At 32.0% G+C, this 26,257-nt stretch overlaps 1 long non-coding RNA gene across 1 annotated transcript; it reads right to left on the minus strand.

Annotated features, from left to right (window-relative positions):
- Nucleotides 1–23,506: 23,506 nt before the first annotated feature.
- Nucleotides 23,507–25,292, minus strand: LOC128202031 (uncharacterized). Its single transcript, XR_008253564.1, has 2 exons — nt 25,203–25,292; nt 23,507–24,018 (listed from the first exon to the last, which is right to left on the minus strand). It is a non-coding gene; the product is annotated as an uncharacterized LOC128202031 (long non-coding RNA).
- Nucleotides 25,293–26,257: the final 965 nt, after the last annotated feature.

Consider the following 26,257-nt stretch of genomic DNA (forward strand, 5'->3'; position numbering starts at 1 on the left):
TTCTTTTTCAGTTTTCGTATGTTGTATAAAGATAGCTGGCTAATGAGGCAATTTAGGGGATTTGGACGGTTTTTTACAACTTACAACGGCAAACACGCTAATGGCTCTCTTGGATAGAATTAATTAGGTACTTGGCTAGGTATTGTGTGGTGATGGCCTACCTGATAGAAAATGGGAAGCGTCGCCTACACTTTCTTTTTTTATACAACTTAGAATGGCAAACACGTTGACGGCCCACCTGATGGAAAGTAGTAACCGTCGCCTAGAGACATGAGCAGTACCATGGACATAACAGAGTATACTGTTTCGCCCATGATACCTCCCATGCGTTGCCATTCCTGAGGACTCAGATGTTATTCCCTGTACCCTGTAAATTCACGCCATATCCCACCATTCAAACCGAAATACAGCTATGCAAACACAACTGCTTCACGGTTGAAACACGAATGGGACAGAGGTACCCAAGCAATCGACTTTTGTACAAAATCTCCCTCTGGTAATACACTTGGGGAAAATAATACGCCTACTGTTATTTTACTATATTCTATAATGTAAATAATTAAATGTAATAATAATTTTAATAAAGATTGGTTACCTTTATATTGAATTTTATTGAAACAGATACTTCTACTCAATCTACTACTCAATTTGGCCACATTTACCACAACATATTGGCAAGGAATTCTGCAGCAAGAAATTTATCCGTTCACCAAATTTCATTCAACAATGTTCAATAGTTTAAGAATGACTGTGTAACAAACATCCAAACATGTTTACAAACAATTAAATAAAAAGAATAATATTAGTAAGATTTATATTTATAATATAATATAATTTTGATAAAATAATGCTCTCACAATAAGAATTTCTTCCGCATACTATTTTGCCTTGACTTATATTCCATGCAATCAAAATTGTTGTCATAGGAATTTCAACCTTAAGTCCACTCAATAAAGTTCTAATCTTAATAAATAAACCATTATACTTACTAACTATGCCATTAATGTATTTTAAGCATCAAAGGAGCGTGATTCGACAGTGCAATTATTAGATAATATTCTAAATGATATCAAAGAGCTCTATCAAGGAGGTAATCTTGCAGAACTGATGCAATTTAATATCTATTAGCTGTTGAAGTATGCAAATTAGGGGGAAAGGGATTGTTAGTAATGGGGTGTAACAGCCTAATTCCCAGCAATATACCTTATTAGGTCGACCTCCAAGCGGTTCCCCCTGGAAACCTGGTTTATTTTTTGTAGAATTTGTCACAATAGGCCAACTAGCCTGACTTCATCCTCACTTGTCATCTCTCACTGGTGCCCCATCTGTGTATACCGATAGCCCGGCGGGATTATCAATTCATTTACACCCACTAATAAAAAAAAGTAAGCAAATTAATTTGATGAAAAAAAAAATATGTACTAATAATTCATATTATTTAATTTTTTTATAAGCGTATTAAGCCAGTAATATACACACTTAACTATTGACCACAAAAGTTGTGAATTCCAATCTAACTGACTTCAAAAATTTTGTGTATACACAAAGTTTATAGAATTCAGATTTGCAACTCTCGGATGGTATAAAATATCAATAACAAACCAAAATACTTCAAGTGACGGCGGAAGTATCGTATAAGGATATCAACCTTTAACTGTCCACTGCTTAACATGGGCCTCCCCTATAAGGGGAGTTTTGCCAGTAGTTGCCACGATTGGAAGGAGAGTTGGCAACCGCATTTAGGTTTTGGTGAGGTTTTAAAAGGGATGCTGCCGCACATCCTTCGATAATTAAGTTCCCTTAGTCACCTTTTATGACACCCACGGGAAAGGAAGAGATAGCCTATTTTATGCCGGGACTACACGGTTAATCGTTCTTCAATGCTGAATGCTAACTGGCTCTGTGAAATGTCAATAAATCGAGTTTTACATATATTCATCACAACAGTCGGTAAATTACTGTGACTACACCATTAAGATATATAGTCGTCTACATATATTATTTCATATATATTTTAGTTAAAACAACTAAAATATATATGAAATAATATTATTCTCTCTCTATTTTATTTAATACCGGAACAATTTGTTGAGTAGCTAATATGTTCATTCTTAATTAAACAAAACAAATATCAGTTATTCAAATAAATATGACGCGTGGTAATACCGCCACTAAACTTCTTAGTTTACATTGAGATAAAATTATACCTAATTAGACAAATTAAATTTTACGTATTTGATATCATAACTTTGAGTGTTAGGGATTAGGTGAAACCTTCATACATGGTTTACAACGTTATTGGCATGTTATAAAACATGTTATTCTTTGCGTCATGGTGATAGAAGTTATTTTTTACACACTGTTTTTTATGCGATTTAAATGTTAAATAGTTTTAGTGTTTAATAGTTTTATTATAATACATTATAATAAATTATTTTTTGACTATTAATATATATAATATAAACATATTTCTTTTTTTAATTGCAAACATATTACTTATATTATATTTCCTCAATTGATTAATGCACCGCCTACTTATTTCTCGGTTTGCCTTGTGTCTGTCACTGTGCACTAGAGTTTAAATAAATAAATAATAATTATGAAAGTACTAGATTTTATTCGCAATTTTTGCCGTATAATCTGGAAAAAATATAAATTTAGGAAGAGACAACAAAGTCACTTAAACAAAATAATACCAATATTTACAGGATAAAACTTAGAGATATATCTTTTAGTATCTTAAATAAGAGGTATATATAATTTCTTGATAAGATGCAAATATACAAATAAACAATCTCTTGTAAAAATGAGTTTGTTATTTTAAATATACAGACATTTATTTTTTGAAACGAAAATGGTTTAGTAACTCCGCCTGCGCTATCGATATAGGCCGACGGAACTTTTATAAAGGATCGTAGGATGGAAGCAAATCGGTTGATCCATCATGATCGTTATGGTTTCGAGAGGAAACCTGGTGGACGACACTACAAGGTATATTGCTAATAGCAATGGGGCTGTTAGTATTAGTGTAGTATTTTTAAGTTTATAAATAAAATGTATATTTGGCTCACTACGCGTTTTAAGAAACTGTAAGTAAAGTGAGCAATTTATTCTTAAATAAATGAATTATATATATTCTTTATTGCATTTGTAAATTGCATAGTTAATGCATTTATAAATATTGTGAGCAAGGGTGGACTTGCTCTGACAGAAATCTTTTCCAGTCAACCCAATATAATTGGAAAGTACTACCAGTCCCATTGCTAACAATGGGACATACTCATATATAGGGTATATACCCCGTCAGGTCGATCTCCACGCGGTTCCCCCTGGAAACCATCGTGCTGGATTCTATATGTATTCATCACGATATATTCGCTAACTGACCTGCCTTTTCATTCTCACCTATCATCCCTCACTGGTGCCCCGCCAGCGTATACCGTTAGCGCAAGCGGGGTTGCCATTCTATTATCATCCATAAAAAAAGAACTATAACGGACGGAGAAAGTCATATGCTACTTTTATCCAGATCTGTAAACATATCCCGGTCACGTGGATAAAGTCTTAAGTAAAAGTTAGTTCTTATATAATTCTTTGTTCGTGTATACTTATAATGCATTACGTATTAAAAAGAAATAAATACGTGAGTACTTACGATTGCATCACAATATCATGATACTGATAACAATCAATTAAGCTGTGATTACAGTAGGTATAGGTATAGATTTTAAATATATGTATACGATTATTAAAATGTGGCTTCTGCACTAAAACGTTAATCGTGTAACGTGTAAATATCCTTATTTATAGCTATCATTTAAACTTTGTTATTTACTGATAAACTGTGTGGGGCCTTCTAGAGAAAAATTGAAATTGATATAAATTAAAAATATATATGTAATATTCATTATCTTATCCCATTATTATCGATTTGTGAAATGTTACCAACAAATCAAAACATACCTAAATAAGTTTAGGTATATTATATTTCATATATTATTAAGAATGTTTAGAAACACGTCATTGCCAAATTAAAGAAAGGTTCTTTTATTTATCCACGTGTTTTTTTTTTCACATGCGTAATAGAAAAAATTGCAAAACAAAGTCTTCTTCTGATACTTAACGTGGTGATAATTATATGGATCTAATATTAATAGTTTTTTTTTTCAGAAATCTTGTTAGCTGCCAGGAAATATCCCAGTGATGGAGGTGTGTTCAAGAGATGCGCAGGCTACAGCGCACCTCAGTCGATGATCGATCAAACCTAGTGCTTCTATCGACCATCGCATGCTTTCAATTTATCTCTGTCTGTAAAATCTCATAGTCTTAGTAGTATATATATATATATATATATATATATATATATATATATATATATATATATATATATATATATATATATATATATATAATGATGAAAACATGAGACATTATGAAGTGTCAGCTAGTAGAAGTTTGATACTACCCATTCATCTCTCCCAAGACAAGTTGATATCCATGATGAGTCTCTCTAAAAAGGTACAATAAACAATTATACAAACTTATATATGGATTATAGGTAATGGGTTCGATTCTCTGTAGGAAATAAACTTTGCTCAATTAGCTCAAACCTCTCTGTGTATCAAATTTCATTTAAATCTATTCAGTCATTGCCTGATTAACGACCATTCAAACTTGTTTACGAATTTCCATACGAATAGTATGATTAGATTATTTATAAGAACTAAGATGTTATCATGTAAAAAATATACTTCACTATTTCTCACAGCCACTGAAGAACATACAAACAATCTATTATCACAATCTGTATATGTACTTACACCTGTACCTACCTGTAACTCATCTCATATGAGTAAGTATTATTAGCGGATTCTCAGAAAGACACTGCTGCTGTTCGTTGCAATACTTTTGTCTTATCGCGGACATTCTCTAAAGGATTTTAAGGTCAATATAATCAAGCAGGTAGTTTGTCTCAGTCGGTTATTTCAAAGTAAACAGTGGCATAAGGCGCCTGAATTTTATTCTTCTGTTGTTAAAGCTAATTTAGTTTGTTTACAGTGAACATTATTTGGACCTTTATTTTATTTCTATACGGCCATTTGAAAGAGGAAATTAGGGCAATCTTAATTTCCTCTTTACAAAGTAACGAAATTAAATACATAGATGAATAAGTCCGCCATTATCTGAGTTAGTCGATAAGATATTTATACTGAGGTTAGTAAAAGAATGATGGTTTTTCATACAACTTTGTGAATATTGCTGTGTTTTGTTTATGAACGGTTATTTACCTGTCCCTCCTGCATTTTTATGGAAACTTTAGAAATCCAACCCTTTCTTTCGGGTCTAGTTAACATTAACAGACCTGCGATATGGAATCATAAAGATGATTTTTTTTATACAATACATTGGGTTTAGATTCCAAAGCACTTCCGTTTGCGCTTTTGGTGTACGCTCGCGTACACCGTCGGTTGAATACACATATGAATAATGGATTTATGCTTTATTATTATGTGAATATTGGGAGAATGACTTTTAAAATGACCTTTCTAATGCGGATTGATGGGTAATGAGTTATCATTGCGAGTTTTACGATTTACAGGTAGACAATTGATGGAGTTGATAGAAAATTATCTAATCCATGGTGTGCTGGTCGTCGGCATTGCATGGGCATTTGTCGTCAGAGATGATCCCGAACCATTTAAGGTAAGCTTTATGGTATCCGTGTCCTGTGTAGAATTGTGTGAAGTAGAAGTCAGGGGGTAGCACATGGATAATCTTGAGAAGATTATCGTAGTTCAGACACCACTGTTTTATCTGTCGACAGTTGTTGGTGTCCTTGAGCTCCTTGAGCTCTTCGCTACTTTGTTTCAGATAGAGGTATGGGTTCAATAGATATTGTTAACACAAATTTTGACCATGAATATGCTGATAAGATTTTGGCCATATTAGAAGTTGGAAGTTTAATGAAGTTGATCAGTTATATGTATCTATGTACAGAAATTGAACTGTGTATTAATGAATTTTTTAAAACAACAAATTTGGATTATTTGCTTACATTGCTTGCAGTTTGCTTGAATATTGTTATTTTTAAAGATCTAATCTTACTATGAGGACACATACACGTGTATATATACATATATACGCACACGTGCGTGCGTGCGTGCGTACGTGCGTGGGTGTGTGCGTACGTATGTGTGTGTTTTATGAACTTACTGTGTTTGTTGTTGATAACACTTCTTCTTCTTCTGTAATATAAAACAGCGTAAGAAAGAAGACTTCCGAAATGACAAACACAGTGAGTTCATAAAATTTTCCGTCACACATACTTATATATATGCAACATTCAATCTGGCCAAATTATAATATAAAATGAATCTTTTAAATCAAGTTTTCAATGCTAGCGCGAACTACGTACGTTGACATACATGTATTATCAAAACAGATTATCCATACGTAATGTACAATTGGAACAATACATAGGTAGTCGGTGATAAGACCAAAGTGCCCGATAACAGATCAAAGGGTACCGACGTTCGATATCACGGATCTAACGGACCGACAATACGGTAGCCGATGTGAAACGCGTGATAATATTTATTGCGAACTCTTTGATGTCACCGAATTGATAAAATTGCCCGTTCTTTACAATTGCTGATACCTTATTACGTTACCATAAAGTCAATAATCGAACAAATTGGTTTTGAGAACTGATTTTTTGTTATAAATTTTATAGGTAATTTTATTTTTCCGCGAATTGTTATTACAGGATAATATTAAAAGTAAATTGTTATTACAGGATTATATTAAAAATAAATTGTTATTACAGGATAATATAAGAAATAATAAATAAATTGGTGCAAGTATTTTAATATCAGCAGCCAATTAGTTATTTATATTTCTATCTAGCTGATCCAACTAGACGATCATGATCATCATTATTATATAAGCCGTTAACTGTCCGCTGTTGAACATAGGCCTCCCCTATAAGGGAGGGGGGAAGTTTTCCAGTAGTTGCCATGCTTGGCAAGCGAGTTGGCAACGGCAGTTAAGTTTTGGAGATATTTAAATGGATGATAATGGAATGATAACCCCGCCTGCGCTATCAGTGTACACTAGCGAGGCACCAGTGACGTATGATTGAGGGTGTAAAGGCAGATCAGTTAGCCCATTGTGACGAATTTAACGATAAATTAGTCACGATGATTTCCAAGGGGAACCGCGTGGAGGTCGACCTGGTAGGGTCTTTGGAGATGTTTTAAGAGGAGCGCTGCTACCCGTTCCTCGAACATTAAGTTCCCTCAGTCTTCTTACACGACACCCACAAGAAAGGACGGGGTGACTCATTTTATACTGGGACTACATGGCTAGACAACATCCTGTCAAAAATTATTACATATATATTTTCGTATATCTACTAATCTAGGTACCAGTTAGTACCTTTCATCAGTTATCACATAAAGACACTATAATATTATAAATAACGGCCATCAAAAGTCTATTGTGACAGCTGTTATCAAACGGCGGCTATGTCTATCATTAATTCGTGGTTTGGTGCAAGTAATAATAAAAAGCGGATGGAAAAAATATTATTATATGCGAATACATTAAAAGCAGTGCAGAAATATTTGAATTCGGGTGAAGTATACTTTTCGGGAAACTATTAAGTGACCAATTAAGTAGTTAATTATTTTCTCAGAAACTCTTCAGGATTCTTGATTATACAATACTCAATATTGTAATATTTTTAAAACGGCCGCCGTCACAAGATGGCGGATAGAGTATATTTTAGATAACCCTTTTAATACAGATATCAAATAAAATAGCTCGAAAAGTACAATAAAATAATTTACATAATTTTAAAATTGCTGCAGCCATAAGATGGAAGATTACATTATATAACCCTTTCGGACCCAAGATTTTTTTCTTTCAGATTCAATATATTTTTGTGTTTTGGAGCCAAGTCATCTTGCCGGCACGCATGAGACCACTGCACAACCTAACCGCTAAAATGATTTCTTATTGGCTGGTTTAGAATCTCACTATCATGTTATTTCAGCTTCGTGCGTAAAAATGAATTGCGCGCGGTTTTAGAATTTTTTAAAGTTCCAACTCACGCCCGTGTCGTTCAGGTCTTAAAGGGATAAGCATGTTTTAAAAAATATTTATAAACTGACTTATGTTAATAATCATGATATTCAAAACTTATAATTTAAGTATATAAATCGCTACTGCTTATGTCTTAATGTTAGTGCTTAGTTTAATGATCTAAATAGCAGCGGCTAATGTGTCGGTGTTGTAATGTAATGGAGCCTAGGGTCTAATTGACATGTTATAATCAGAAGTGGCTTTCAGTCTCGTTATCAGTCGCTGATTGTTCAAATTAGTTGACCGATGACTTTCATCTGTCCTTTATACCCTACAAAAATTATACCTACATGGTGTCTATTAAAAATTTTGAATTGTTTTAAAAATTTGAACAGTGTATTTTAATCACTGACATTTTTAGATCTGCTAAGGTTTTGGTATCGAATAGGAACTCAAACAAAACAGACAACAAACTTTAGATTTTGTAAAGAATAATATTTATAATTATAATAAATCATTATAATTGGGTACTATAACATGATAAATTTAAGTTTTATTTTATTTACAACAAGAGACACTTAAAATATGAGTATAAATTGAAAAGAACAGAAATATATGTTATGGTGCTATATGTGGTGGCGATAAAATAAACAATTTTATCACTATATCCATAACTACTTGGCAGGACATGTGGCATAGATAAATACCGATAAATGACTATGCTCTCTATATTTCTAAAATATTACCATTAATTATGTAGTTATTACTTAAATAAACAATTATGCATTTGCTAATTGTAGAAAATCGAATTGGTACGGTCGATTTGTTATTATTTTGTTTTTTTCAACAAGCACATGATTATCATAATGCATTTATATGAACATTTACAAATTAGAACCAAAAAGATGTATTTTTCATTTAATATTCATGTACAATGCCATGTGGTCCCAGCATAGAATGGGCCACCCCTGCCTTTCCCGTGAGCCAGTTCTCGTCGTCTCGTAAGAGGCGACGAAGAGAACTGGCTCCTAAAAAGGCTGAGGAAGGGCAGCAGCGTCCCTCTTAAAACATCACCAAAGCCTAACTGCAGTTGTCTACTCGCCTGTCAAGTATAGCAACTACTAGCAAAACCTCCCCCTTATAGGAGAGGCCTGTGTATATTCAGCCGTGGAGTTTTTTTTTTTTGATGGGTGAAAATGGTATGGTAATCCCGCTTGCGCTAACGGGATACGCTGGCGGAGCACCAGTGAAGGGTGATAGATGAGAATGAAAACAGGCCAGTTAGCCCATCATGATGAATTTATCAAGAATTAACCATGATAGTTTCCAGGGAGAACCGCGAGGAGGACGACCTGGTTGGGTATATTGCTAGCAATGGGATTCTCAGTCTCCATTACTAACAATCCCTTTCCTCCAGCCGTGGATAGTTAACGCGTGATATGATGATGATTCATGTACGGATAAATATACAATGATGATGATAGAATAAAAACGTTTTCTTTATAAAAACTCATTGACGTTATGTATGCTAATATTACTACAGAAATATTAGTAAATATACTTTCATAATTTAATGTCGTGATCACATGACCATTTTGTCGTTTGATATTTTCATTCATAAAGATTGCCCAGAACAAATATTTGGTTGTGAACTTGGGCAAAAATTTACATAACTCTTACGAATTTCACCTCTAAATCTTCAGCGACAAGTTTCAAATTTTATTAATTTCGAACAATAAGAATAGGGATAATGTATACAAACCAAAATGTAGCATGCTCTAACGCCACTTAAGACCACCCAAGGCGAAGTTTTTGCAACTATGGATTAGTTTACAGTTTATTTTGAAGCGAAGAACTGTGAAAATAATCGCCATTTTTTCACTCTTACTTGCCCAGATTTTTATTTATAGTACAGTTTCTATAAAATATAACATAAATTGGCGTTTGGTCGCGACATAGAATAGGTCACCCCTTCCTTTCCCGTGGGTGTCGTAGGAGACGACTAAGATGAGGGCGAAGAATGAGCATGGGGGGGGCTTATGTTCAGTAGTGGACAGTTAAAGGCTGATATAGTAGTGACGATAATAACATAAAGAGTTTTCTATAAAGAAGTTAGATGTTGGTTTTGGTTGATTCACTTGAACAAAATCAGTATTTATTAATTATTTTCTTACAACTACATAGTAATTGACAATTTTGATCCGACATTACATTCAATTTTTGAATATAAAAATTACCAAATTAAATTTAAAGATTAGATGTCATGATTAAAATTTTTCTTTTCCTAAGACATTACCAAATCTTTTTATAGTCTTTTTTACGAAAAAAAAAATATTTATTATCAAAGTATTTTTGTATAAGCACAAAATACATCATTGATTCCTACACTAGGCTAAATCTGAGCCTCTGAGTCTGAGTGTCTCTTTAATCCAAAGATCACCTGGAAGAGATCAATTTTAGCGATAAAGCCGCCCATTGTTTTCTCAGTATAATTTTTTCTTGTAATAAGTTTATTACTGTAATCTTTTAATGAAAATAATAAAGAGTATCTATCTTTCGCATTATGAACTATGGACTGCCGAAATGTTTATTTTCTCTTGCCCTGGCTCCCATTAACTAGAAAATTAAAAACAATTACTCTTATTTTAATTCTAAATTAACCAGATTGGCTTACGGACACTTTTGTTGAGAATTTTACATTTTAAATAAAATTTAGTTGAACGATACGTCATTTTTATATTCAATCTTGAAGTTAAATAAATAATAAAAAAAATGTCTTTTCAAAAAAGTTATTAGTACACAAAACAGTTAGCTACTGAACACGTAACTTGTATCCGGCACGGTCTTGGCATTTTTTAAAATAGATACTTGAATAGCACAAAATACATTCACACATCGTTACACTAAGAAGTGTAGCGACACTATCATTGAATGCAATCGTCACTTCACTGCATTTGATATCCACCGTTAATACACCAAAATGTGACGCAATTTCACGCGATTTTGATCACAATTGATTAATCCTGCTACCCAACTACGCGGACCACACAGCGGTTAATTTTTTCTATACCAAAATACCTACCCACTTCACAATTTTTCAATTTAATGTCACTGCAAAATCCACTGTATATCAATTGAAATTGAGATTATGTTACGTCGTTTTAAAGAAGTGTTATTCTGTGACACCTATTGCTCTTTTGATGGTTCCAATTTTGAATTCAATCGAATGTCTATTGAAGCGTTAACCATACATAAGCGACATATGGATGGTAACAGATTTAGGATGTTTTTTTAAAAAATTTAAATGAAATTTACACTAAAATGATACTTGTCAATAGTGGTACAAAACGAGATCCACTAATCACTGATATGATACTGATATGTAACAAGACAGATAATCTATTGTAAATATACACATACGTACACACATAAGCATATGACCTATAGAAATAAATTATGGCAATGTTAATGCATAGATTTACAATCGGTATTTAGATTAATTGATGAGACAAGATTTCTGGATAAAATTTTTTGTCTATTATAAAAAATATATTACACAATAATATATATATATATATATATATATATATATATATATATATATATATATATATATATATATATGTATATATATTCAATACATTCACGTGTAATCTTACATGATCTTTGTATATGATAATATACCGCATTCTGAGTTTAAAAAAAAATATTTTTTCAATATAAATATAAATTTCAAATTGTGTTTCAAAAAAACCCACATCGATTGCGGCAAACCCAATTTGATTTAAAAATTAAATTAATAAACTGAATTTGATATTTTTTTTATGGAACCAATCTAGTTTAATTTCTATGGGACAACATATACTGGAAGTATATTATGGTATATCAGATAAAAAAGAATTTTTTAAATTGGTTTATAACTGATGGAGTTATGAGGTACTAAAGATAAAAAAAAATATTCTAAAAATAGGCGTTTATTTGATGATTGGAAATATCAAGTAAATTAAATTTTGACAGATAAAGTAATAAAATCGTTAACCAAACAACGGTTGAAATATTAGAAATAACAACTTATTAAGTCATTGTTATAATTAGCAGAGCATCCATTAAATCAAATCCATAGCATAAAGTAAAAATCACGACGAACATTTACACCAAATTGTACTTTTCATCTGAACAATACATTAACAGAGAACAATGATTTCGGAACGTGACAAATAGATCTCCTGGAGTTTCAGATACAATATATAGTGCGAAAAATTTCTTAATTTTTAATCCTTATGTGATGGTATTATGGTATATTTTTCTTTTTGTCACAGTCAATTGACGTCCAATAGTTGTTAACATTGATGTTTGTAAACAGAAGACCCCCTATTTGAACAACAAATTAGTTCTATTATACGCTTATAAGCAGGGAGGAAGTTACAAAGTGATACGGCTTTAGGGAATTTATTTTATTAAGTATCGAACGATGTGAGGGTGTAGTTACTTTAACTTTAACAGATCAAGCAAAGATAACTATTGGACCACCTACTAAATAACAATTACTTAAGTTATAAAATCATAAAAATTCAAAGCAATAATTTTTGCATATTTAAATAAAAAGTGGCGCATGCATCCCAATCCCGAGTAAAACAAATAGATAAACATACAAAGTAGTGTGCCCTCGACAATCGGCGTCTCTGAAACAATCTTAAAAACAGACAACAATGAGCGGTCGTAAACATCCATTTTTCCCTACAATAAACTCATTCTGTCCTACTGTTACGTTCATTGTTGACTTCCGATTTGTATAGCAATGTTTCTATGAGGCCATTAGCGGCCTTTTGGTAAAGGCCTTGTCATACATGAAAAAATATATTAATGTTTTTGCACGGGCTAAAATTGCGTACCCATTTTTTTAGTAAAATATTTTTTTTATCTATTAGCTTAGCAGTCCAGCAAGAAAGCCTAGGTGAAATTTTTATTGTACAAAAGGTACATGTACCGTTTTGGGAATAAAGTGTCGAAATATAAATAATCCTTTAAACACGGTATCTGAGAACAGATATTCAAGTAAAATAAATGTATTAAACTACTATATTTCAAAAGCAAGTTCAAAACAACTTTCTTATATTAATATTTTTACTATTCAACGGTAATCAACATATATTACTTTTTTGATTCACATGATCAGGCATCAGCCAGTCAAACTGACTTTTGTAAATTTAAATATTGTTGGCGGCAGATCTCCTTAAGAAGTTTACCGTTTTAGATTTTATATTTTTATATTTTGATTTATGTATTTTTATAATTTTTGATTTTACTTTATTGACATAAACACCTTAGTGCAGGCAATAAAACTGGTAAGTTTGTAATCACATTTGATTACTGCCGCTGTCCTTCTCTCTCATCAGTGCATATTTAATAGTCCTTACTGAGTTTTTCAACCTATACGCATTGTATAAATTGAAAACTCAGTAAGAGTTATTTATCCAGAAATGTCAATTTCAGGGCCTCTTCAGCCAACTTAAAAAAGAAGGAGGTTCTTAATTCAGTTGATTTTTTATGTTATCTCGTAACTCAGTCAGTATTAAACCGACTTTGAAAATTCTTTTTTTAGCTGACAGGATATACATTGATCCCATAGCAAACTTTATCAAAATCGGTTTAGTATTATCATTTTTAGATCGAAACTAGTTGCGTTACAATTAAAGTTGTTGTTTTTTATAAGACACAAACTTTAATTATTAAATCCACATCTTTCGAAATATTTAAACTGCTAATAAAAAATACTAGCGATGCGGCCCGGCTTCGTATAGGTAGATAGAATTTTAGAACATAATATATAGCCTATATTACTCGTTGATAATATAGTTTTCTATAGGTGAAAGAATTTTTAAAATCGGTTGAATAGTTTTTCCAATTTATTCATAGCAAACAAATAATCAAATCTTTCCTCTTTGTAACATTAATAGAGATTTACTTTTAAATGAGTAACATCTATTCTGTCTTATCCTCATTACCCCATTATTCTAACAATTGCTCATTCCTGTATTTTTTTCCATAACAGTTAAGGGCAAAAAGATTTTATGACAGTACCGTTGAATAGTTTTATAACTGGCTACTTTCATCCCGTTAGTTTAATTTGTCCCTTTGAAGATGCCGATATAACCGTTTGTTACAGAAGGAAATAAACATTCTTTGGTGCATTGTGTGACGTTTGCTTACGTAAACATGGAATTGTTTCGATGAGAGAATTTTCGAAAATTTAATTGTTTATAATTTTAGACATTTCTCTTTTTATTTTTAATTTACCACTGAGGTGGCAAACAAGCATATGACTCTCCTGGTGATGAGCCATTACCCTATTCACAGATAATATAATACCCAAGGGAGAGTGTACAAAAGTCGTTTGCTTGGGTACCTTTGTCCCATTTTTATTTCAATCGTGAGGCAGTTGTGTTTGCATGACTATGTTTCGGTTTGAAGGGTGGGATAAGTCTTAGTCCTTAGTATAGTTTTTTTAATGGATGATAATAAAATGGTAATCCCGCCTGTGTTAACGGTATACGTAGGCGGGGCACCAGTGAGGGATGATAGGTGGAGATGGAAAGACAAGTCAGTTAGCCCATCGTGATGAATACACCTGGAATTCAGCACGATGGTTTCCAGAAGGGGTGGGGGGGAGGTCACGTGAAAGTCGATTTGACAGCATTTATTGTTAGAAATGGGACTAGCAGTCCACATTACTAACAATCTCTTCCCCCCAAAGGTATCATGTGCAAAACAGTATACTCTGTTATGTCTATCATACTATACATGTCTATAGACGACAGTTATCATTTTCCATCAGGTGGGCCGTCAGCTTGTCTGCCATTCTTAAACATTGAAATAAACATTCTTTGGTGCATTGTGTAATAAACACGTAAACATAAAACTGAGCCATTATCCTAGACACAGATAATATAATACCAGAGAGAGACTTTGTACAAAAGTCGTTTGCTTGGGTACTGCTGTCCCATTCGTGTTTCTACCGTGAAGCAGTTGTGTTTGCATGGCATTATGGCAGTGAATTTACAGGGTACAGAGGAATAACACCTTAGTCGTCAGATTTGGCAATGCATGGGGTTATTATGAACGAAACAGTATACTCTGTTATGTCATGTCTATAGGCGACGGTTACTACTTTACATTAGGTGGGCCGTCAGCTTGTTTGCCATTCTAAGTTGCAGGAAAACAAAGTATGTTTACCTCTTGGCTTTATCAATAATTCGACCAATTATCATGCAATTTGATATACTAATTTGAATTTACTGGGTACAGAGGAATAACACCTGAGTCTTCAGGAATGGCAACGCATGGGGGGTATCGTGGGCGAAACAGTATACTCTGTTATGTCCATAATACTGCTCATGTCTTTAGGCGACGGTTACCGCTTTCCATCAGTGAGGCCGTCAACTTGTTTGCCATTCTAAGTTGTATAAAAAAAAAATATACAGTACATGTATTTTGGATGGAGAACAATATACTTGGTCGATTGGTCAAGGTCTTCCGATCACAGGTACTTTTTATTTATGGGTGAAAATGGAATGGTAACCCTGCCCGCGCTAACGGAATACGCTGGCGGAGCACCAATGAAGGGTGATAGATGAGAATGAAAACAGGCCAGTTAACCCATCATGATGAATTCATCGCGAATTAATCATGATAGTTTCCAAGGGGAACCGCGAGGAGGTCGAACTGCTTGGCTATATTGCTAGCAATAGGATTCTCAGTCTCCATCACTAACAATCCCTTTCCCCCCAAGATCACACGGACTATGTCGCGGGTAAAAACTAATAATAAATAAATAATAAACCCTCTAATTATGAGGGGAAGGGATTGTTAGTAATGCGGACTACTAGCACCATTGCTATTACACATGGTCCTCCCTGAAAACTATTTATCACGACGAGCTAATTTACCTGTCTTTTCATCTCACCTATCATCCCTCATTGGTGCCTCGCCAGCGTATACTGTTAGCCCATGTGAGTTACCATTGCATTGTTATCCATTAAAAGAAAAAAACACCGTCATATTTTTAGTAGGCACGGGTTCGTTTTACAAATAGTACCTCCACTACTCAGTGTAGAATAAGTTTTTTTTTTCAGTTACATTTTTAACGCACAGGCATAAATCTTTTGCACCACTATACGTAAGTATAGATACTCGTTCATGACTTTGCAAATGGATTTTTTTATTATCATATCATTAACTCTTTCATTTATATAATGGATGTTCAAAGAAAATGTGTTTGGAACATTTTATTCTTCGTGTTATTTTTATAATGGTGTATTATTTGTTTTGTATAGAAAGTACAGTTAGACCTGCAAATAAGAAACATAAAACACATCTAACCCTTTTGGCAATTTATGGAATTACCCATGACAAAAACGTTAAAAAAAAACTGTAAAACAACATTTTTTCTTCGCAATTGCTAGTGGTTATTTAACTGTTTTATAACCAAAGGGTCTGTTAAAAGAGTAGTGAACATGAAAACTATGCAATAAAAAAGATATAAAAATTAAAAATCGCGTAAGAGTTGGCAGTATTTTCACAAAATTCGCCGTACAATCTTTTTCTTTACTTCCAAAGTAATTTTACTTAATCTGCTACCGATTTAAGGTTCAAAATGCACTTCAATATTTTAAAATTTTGTTACTTTCCAGGCTTCACTGTTATGAATATTCGTTTACTACTTACCCTTTATAAAGGCGTAACTACGGAAGGGTCCGTTGTCGTACGGTTATTTAAAGTAAAAAGGGACCGCTATGACTCCAGAGAAAGAGTTGCATTTATTCATAATGACCTTGGACAATTGTTGCCTATGGAACCTTTTGTGCGAAATGTGCAACCATAAATTCTGTCTCATGGTGATAAAGAAACAGTTTTTACAACAGAAGGGGTAATTAGGATGTAAAAGTGAAATGTGTGTACATTGAACAACATTCGTGACGGACCATTAGTGGGAATGTCAGAAAAGTCGATTTTCAGCTACTTTCACTGAGACACTTTCGTGTATTGTATTAAAACTGATCGTAAATTAACGTCCCCTTTGAAACTTTCGTTTGATTGTTCCTTAAGTAACAATATTATATATGTTCCATTATTCATCTTCTGACTATAACTAACCAGGTTGTCTGTAAGAGATTGCTTTCAGCGATAAGGCCGCCTTTTGTATATGCACATTCTGTATAAATACTCCTTGTATACATCTCTACTGTGCACAATAAAGAGTTTATTATTATTATTATTATCAGGAAATTTCCAGTTAGTTATACATTATATAATAATGAAACTAATATTTTAAAATTAAAACATTAGTGACTCTCTTTAAAATTATGTAAGTTTTATGTAATCAGTTCAATTTGATGAAATAATTTAAATATTGAATACAATCACAAAATTTCTTTAAAAGTTTATTTAAGTATTATATATATTTTTCAAATCTTGGTATATTTATCTACCTATATAAATAATTAGTATTTTTTCTATACACGACTATGAAACATCTGCGTGAGTAATACTTACCTTACTACTTACAATACGTACGTATGTATCAAAGATTAATTTGCAATGATTAATGGTCTTGTGAAATAAATACATATAAATAAAAAAAATGTTTATATTTTTTAGAATAATTCAAATCCTGAATTTGTTATTTTTATAATCTTTATTTGAGAAGAGATAAAGTTAAGAGTTTAAAATAATCTTTTCTCTCGGTTGAAGTTTCTTTTTCTAGACACGCTAAAACATGTTACAGGTATAATGGTCTTATATGAATAATTATTTCAATTTGAATATAAAATATTACTCTCAGTCTCTGTATAGAACGTATCTTTTGTAAATTATAAAAGCGAAACTGTTTATTGAACTAATTGTTTTCCCAATAAACAAAAGATCAAATATTGAAAGTAAGAACAGTTATCGACTACTATGGAAGTCTGCTTTAATAAAGTGAACCATTTCTGAAATTTATTGGTTCTCATAAAATGTTATACAAAAAACTCCCTAACTGTTGACAACCTTGCATGGAACTCAGTTGTGTAACGGAATAAGAAATAACGTGACAACTAACAAATGTTTAAAATAGTCTCGGATCATTCTCAGAAATTGAAACCGAAATTTTGACAAACTGCGGTATTTAAAGCGTGAAGAGATACAACAATAGCGCGTGGTATGTAAGCGTGCCTTCATGTTTTGACTATTTCAATAAGCTATAGAAAAGGATCTTCACCAAAGTAATTATTGGTCGAATGGTCACCTAACTGTAGCTTAGCGGGGCATCGCATTTGGACAATACGCACCGATGCGCGTGAAAGAAACAGTTTTAGTTTCGATACACATTGTTTGTATTAATAGAATTGCATTTAGACAATAGTAATTATATACATTGGCCATGAAATGTTTAAATTTTAAAAGTGTTATTTATTATTGAATTATTACATGACATCGACTAAGCTTCACAATACTGAGAGATTTTTTAAAACAAAATTAATTCGGGATCAATACGAGAGTAAACAAAATTGCAAAAGCTTTTTGTTTTAACAGAAAAAAAAATGAATTGTGTATCATCTCTTTTTTAAGTCACTTAATGACGCATATGGAGATACTTAGATACGTGTATCTCAGTAGCAAGCAAATCTGTGTCAAAAGTATGGACTAAAAAAACAACTAATTCATTGGAACACACGCAAATAAAAAAAAAAAAATGAGAACCACATGTGACAGGTTGAAATTTGACTCGTGTGACTTCTGTGTCGAGTATGTCTAACATTCGGTAGTTTTGATTTTTGCGACGAAATTCAGCGAAACGTCAATTTTGAAGAGTTGATCCTACATGGTGTAAATAGATCGTGAAATTGGTCGGGGCGTGATGCAAAAAATGAGAAATTTGTTAGTTATGCAGCTTCTAATTGAGATTCTAATAGGCAGCATTTTGTACTTTTACACATCTGTCTTTCATATTTTTTTTTACTGAAACTTTAAAAAAAGAACTATTATTTATTTATGGATTTAAATATGGTACTAGTTATATTCTAAATAATGCTATTGTGGCCAGGTATATTATATATAGAAAAATAATAACATACTTAAATAAATTTAAAGATAAAAATAATTATACAAATGTATTATGTTTTATTATATTAAAGCCGTTTGATTCTGGAATACGAGTAGAATGTGTCATCCTTTTCTTTCTCGTAGGTGTTGTAAGAGGCTACTGAAGAAACTTAATAGTCGACGAATGGGCAGCAGCATCCCTCATAAATTATTATCAAAGCCTAACTGCGGTTGTCAACCCGCCTATCAAGCATGGCAACTACTGGCAAAACTCCTCTTATGGCGAAAACCCATGTTTAACGGCTGACCATGTATTTTGCTAGAATAAGCAGTTGTTTGTCTTTTTTATGATTTTTTGGAATAAAAAAAACTTTCTATAAATTCTACTCTCGACTTTATAAAAATCCATACACTATACCTGTAGGTTTTATTATATTTTTACACGTCACTTAGCAGTATCATGCGGCTTTGCTCGCATGTATTAGCTAATATCTTATGTATTAAGGTATGTGTACCAAATATAAATTAAAATTGTTCAACTTTTTAAGCGTTTTAACTTCACATTTCTTCTCATATCTCCATCAGTTATAAAACATGTTTTTTTATTTGAAATAACATATTTTTAGATCAGTTCTGTAGAAATATTATCAAAATCGGTTTAATACTTTAGTTTTCGAATTAAAATATCTGGTTTTTCTATAATTGAAGTTGGTGTTTTTTGTAAAACAAAATTTTAGATTACATTCTGGTCAATCAACAGTTAAAATATTCCGGGTAAAAATTGGTATAAATGTTAGTAATGCTGTCGTATCAAAGTAACACGATCGGTGGGCGGATGGTCGTCACATCTGGCTCCCTTATCAGGCCTGGCTGCCGCCCCACAGCTTACAATAACAATAAATAGCAATGATTATAATCAAAATGTATGAGAAATAGATTGCCATGTATTTATTTCAAGGTAATTAGCTGTGGAGTATTTATATCATTGCTCTTGGTTACACATACTGTGTGGTTTTCATTTTGTTCTAGTTGTATTGCCTTTTTTTTACTAAAAAAATCGTTCAAATTACGTCATAATGCCGTAGATTGATAATATGTTATAAATTATTTTTATTTTCTTTTTTCGTTTCGATAATAAAGACGTGGAAACAGGGAAATAAAATAAAATTTATTGTTTAACATTGTATACTTTAATTATTAATTGCATACTATTTCTTTAGTCTGATTCATCTTATGTTAACAGTACCTATCATATTTTATAACTTTTTAATACTTCCTACATTTAAACTTTTCTTCCCTTTTTATTCTTCATATGTATAGTCTCTATATTCTCCCATGTACAGAGAGAGATTAATATCAAGGACCGCAAATTGTACGCGTGAGATTTGAACTATGTATTACTATGATAAGATAAGTTATACTCACCTGCAGAATGATGAATGAGCGACAGTTCCATAATGATATATCTATGTGAATTTTGCTGAGAACTTTCATTCGCACTCATAGGTTTACCTGAACCACATATTATCTTGGTTATCTTTTTTATCTTCACATTTTTTATTAAAATCATAACACACGTACTAAACTGTCTATAAAATAAGCTTGTATTTTGAAAATTGGATGTGGCATATTCACACAGGAAAACGATTATTAAATTTTAATTTCTAAATTAAATTTCTAAATTAAAGAATGCAACTTATTTATGTAACAAATTTCATTTAAATCCAACTACTAAAAACTACTAAACAGTTTTTATTTGAAAGAGTAATAAACATCCATCCATTTTTCCACCGTTCCAACTTACGCATTTATTCTATTAATAATGCATATATATATATATATATTTTATAGATATAAAAGATACACAAACAATATGTTCAGAATAATTAAATAGATAATACTATAAGTAAGCTTAAGACAAGACGAACACATCAATAAGAGGCGTATACAGCTCTCACAGATATACAAAGAAATATGTATGTATGGATTATAAGTACTATCTTTGTTCTAAGTTGTTTGTTCTTTGTACTTATTCTATTATAGAACTAAGTGATTCTCATAAATTCACACAAACAAAAAATTACTTTATCTTGAATTTCAACTCGCTGCAAACGTAATCTTCGAGCGTTGTGAAGTGTTAAAAATACATTTTTATACAAAAAAATAAACACCTTCCTTGTGAACATTTCACCTCTTTATCTGGTACTCCAGAGAGGAGAGTGGTGACGCAATGAAGTGTTTGCTTTATGAAATCCAGCGGAAATAGCAATTGCTGGATTAGCTTAGCATTATTAAAATAATCGTTCTGAATTCGTTTCGTTGTATCATGCGTTGATAGTTTTGTAGATAATATGTGATTAGTTTCTATCCGCGACTTCGTCCGCAAATCGAGATATGTTCACTGTCTAGGATAGTCAGTAGTAGTGGTAGTCCTTCTCAACCCAATATGGAACTCATATAACTAATTTCATAACGATTGGTTAAGCTGTTAAAGTACCAAAAGATAAACATACATACTCATTTTCACATTTATAATATTAGTAGGGATTTATCAATTGTCTCCGATTTGAATTTAAATTAATTTCAATTATAAAATCTGTATTGATTACCTGATTATAGAGAAACACTCAATCATTTTTGAGGTTCAGTACATTGAAATATATTTATGGTATTAATTTGATGTTATTCCTTCACACTTAATAATTTTATATATAAGTAGTTTCATAATAATTAATTTAAGTTTACAATATTTTATTATGTAATAGTTTGTGCCAATCACATAGGTACTAATGTATTTTTGGAATAATTAAATAAAAAAAATACTATCTCGCCTTCTTCATAATCTCAGTGTTTTCCAAATTTAAATTCTAGCTTTTGTATTTGATTTGCATATATCGCTAGATGAAGCGATAGTAAACAGTTTGTGTTATTTACTATCGCTTTATCTAGCGCTCAATTTAAAAGCGTAAAAAAATAAGGGTGCCCTTTTTACGAAAGTGAGTGGATTCTTATCGAGTGTCGTAAGTGTGGTTACGAAGATAATGTGGATAATGGCGAGATGCGTGTGACATGTGTTCCACGTTAGAATTTTAAGTACACCGTACAACATAATGATTAGGTCGTCATGTTACTTGAAATTGTTTTTTGCTACTTCAATATATGTTATGAATGTGTTCACTTTATTTCGTTAATGAAGTCAGTGTTAATTTTGTTTTCAACTGCTTTTTTATGCTACTTTATAAATAGCCTAAACAAGCGCTCACACACACACACACACACACACACACACACACACACACACACACACATATATATATATATATATATATATATATATATATATATATATATATATATATATATATATATTTGTCGCCCGATAGACAATTAACAAAAAGAACCATAAAATACTACATAAAAGGGTTCTATGACGGAAACATGCGTTCGGCGAATTGGAAAAACTATAAATTTTAGTTTGGTACTCGACCATAAAATGTCAATCATGTGAACATACAAAATAGTCTATGATTTTTGCAGTAATAAAATTAAATTCTATTGCAATAGAAATAAAGCTCATTATTATTAACAGAGGAAGTTAAATGTGATTCTCAAACTTTAAAATCAAAGGGTAGCAGATTGACAAAACGTGTTTAACTTAATCGAGCCTATAAAACTTTTTATATTTCCTTGAACAAAAACATCAGAAACTAATTGTTTTGCTCATTTTTATAGCCGAGTAGACTTCAAATCGATTTATTTACATTGAGGGTGGTTTACGATACGGTAGGACAAATTTTCAAATAATAAATTACTTTAGAAACTGCAGCTGCTAGTTTCTTCAAAGAGTTAAGTTTATGTATACATGCTTTTGTGTATAAAACAGTATGCATGAGGAAGAGAGAGAGAGAAAGATAATTAAATAGTAAACTTAATACATATATTATTTTATACTACAAAGGTGAAAAACAAGCACAGATATCATAAATTTCAATAAAAGACCATATTCGTTTTTAAAGGCCGGCAGCACACCTGCATTGCCTCTGGTGTTGCGAGTGATCATTAGCAGCGATAGTCACATACCATCAGGCTAGCCACATGTGCGTTTGTCCCTATGTTATAAAAAAATAGAGCCTGCAACACGAGGAGCGTAACGTGCAGGTTTCTGATTCTAAATTTTGCAGAAATCTTAATTTAAGCCAAAATAATTTAAAATTAATAAAACAGTTACTCCAGACCGAACAAACATTTAGTTACATCATACAATTATTAAAATCAGTTATGAATTGGCAATGATATCGCACAACATACTAAATTACCAACAAAAATAATAACAAATAAGGAATACAGACCAACTCATTTTTGGTTTCGTTTAAAATGCTTTATTAAAAATACTTCCAAAAAATACAGGTTCCATATTATAACCCCAGGTAAGAAAAAAATTGTATCTCTAACTATTACCTCTACTATTGAACGAGACAATAATGATATTTAAAAAAACAACAATAGCCTACCGTCGACTCTCATCAACGATCTATAGAACATCACTTGTTTGCGCAGAAGAGATTCAGCGAATTCTGAGTAACATCAAAAACAGTGTTTCTATAAGACTGGCCAATAATTTTTAATGGTTTTCCTTTTTAAACAAAGGTTGACTTATTGTCTTCCATTGTTGATATTGTTTGCGTTAATGTGTCTACGTTAATAGTCCGTCTGTCTGTTTGTACGGATCGTACAAATAGTGATCCCGTGCATTTAACGCGTGTTAACTTTTTATAGGGTTTGTTGTACATCCCGCTGTTGCTCGACACCGAACGCAACATATTTCTGACAAGCTCCAACCTGAGGGTTTGCCTGTTAAAATAAAGTCGATATATTAATTTTACTAATATTAAAATTTGAAAATATTTATTCATTTATTTAAGCTTTATTCACCAATAAAATATGGTACGAAGGGTGGAATTAATGCTATGGGCATTCTGTATCAGTCAATCTTTAGAATGTTTGTTATTCAATCCTGGCCTAAACGGCAGCATGAATTCGAATGAAATTTGGTACCTATACGAAAAGATTTTATTCTATTTTTCCACATACATAGGTTACTTTATATATTGATTTACACGGCCAAAACCGCAAGAAATAGTATTAAATAATATATTATTTAATATTATGTTTAATATTCTTAGAAAATAGACTATATGCTGTAAGTGTATCATTCGATACTATCCCTGAGAAATAAAATATTATGCCTCCGTAACCCGTAATATCAGGAGGGAAAGGGTCACATTGCTAACAATATACGCTGTCAGGATGACCTCCACGCGGTTCCCCCTGGAAACTATCGTGCTGAATTCCAAGTGGGTTGAGTTTTGTCCATATCCGACAAAGAACACATCATGATGGGTTATTTGTTGGATATGGATATGGGTGATCTGTTTTTTCTTCCTCACTTATCATCCTTCACTGATGCCCCGCTAGCGTATACCGTAAGCGCTGGCGAGGTTACCATTTCATTATCATTAATTAAAATAACTTGTAATTGTACTATCATATCACACAGCCATTCGGCTTAAGGATTGGATTATGTTTGCGCAGTTTTGTGTAAAAATTTTGCGTTCGTGAAATTTTAAAGAAATGAAATTTATAGAAAAAATTTTGGAAAAAAATGAAATGAAAGAAAAATTTGAAGGATTGTATTTTTTCCGTCGTGTTCACTTAGTGCCATATATCAAGATGTAATGAAAAATTATATGAGGCTGTGATTCAATAAAAGTTATATAAATCGTATCGATTTAAAAAAAAACAATATTTAACGTTAAGGTTAATACAAAATACCTATCTAGCAACCTTGATGTGTGTATCATCTGAAGACTGCCACAATATAAATTTTACTCAGTTACAAAAGTATGTTTCCCTAATAAAATTATCAAAATATGTTTGTAATTAGACCCTAAACAATTGAATCGATTCAAATAAAATATGGCAACAAAATAGACTAAATCGGGAATTAGAAATACTTTTTAAGAATTATTACATACAGGCGGGCGAAATCGCATGATATAGTTAGTCACATAAAATAATCATCGACTTCAGAACAGGAAGTTTGTCTATGACTCGACTCACTGTAAATGGATATTTGTCATTATGAGTACTGTATTTATCAGTCTTAGATATAAAAACATGCTACTCAGTTCTTAATCAGCAACTAGGTACTTTATATCTGTCCAACAATAGAATGAATAAATATTAATTCTTCTTATTTATAATTATAAAATTAATCATGATGTTTAATCAATGAATAAGCAATTATCAATGAATAACAAATTGTTGAGGTTTATGCAATTTCATAGGTGTTTTACAGACGGCTCCGGACCGTTCCTTATGGTAATTTATGGAGGAGGTCTATGTTCACCAGTAGACAGATCATTGCTGTAATGATGCAAATATTTGAATCTGTATTACTACAAAAATAAAACACTACCTATCCGAAGTATGCCTTTATACTAATATTATAAATAAACTCAAAAACCGCTTAACTGATTTTAAACATTCTTTCACCTGTAGAAAACTACATTGTCAGTGAGTAACATAAGCTACATATTATTTTCGAAAAGTCTGTATACCCGTACGAAGTCGGGCTGAATCGCTACTAATATTATGAAGAGACTTCATTGTTTGTTTATTTTTAATAGATAAATTCAAAAACAATTCAATCGATTTTAAAAATTCGTTTACCTATACGCTACATTATTAATGAGTAATGTAGGCTATATTTTATTTTCGAAAATTCTATCTACCTACCTACTCTTCCGAAACCGGTCCGATTCACTAGTATTTAATAAAACTCTTAAAACTTATAATTTCTCGTAAAATTTATAATTTTATATGAAAAAATGTATAATTTTTATAATAAAAAATAAAAATTTAAATACACCTGACACAATGACGCCCATCTCTGTCAGACAGAGATGGGGTCAAATGGCCCCATTACTAGCAAATTCCTTATCAGGTCGTCCTCTATGCTCTACTGGAAACCATTATCGTTAATTCTAGTTTATTTCCTTAGGATGAGCTACATTATCGGATTTCTTCC

Source organism: Galleria mellonella, unplaced genomic scaffold (genome assembly GCF_026898425.1).
Source record: "Galleria mellonella isolate WM207_F2 unplaced genomic scaffold, CSIRO_AGI_GalMel_v1 utg718, whole genome shotgun sequence".
In the NCBI taxonomy this organism is placed as follows: domain Eukaryota; kingdom Metazoa; phylum Arthropoda; class Insecta; order Lepidoptera; family Pyralidae; genus Galleria; species Galleria mellonella.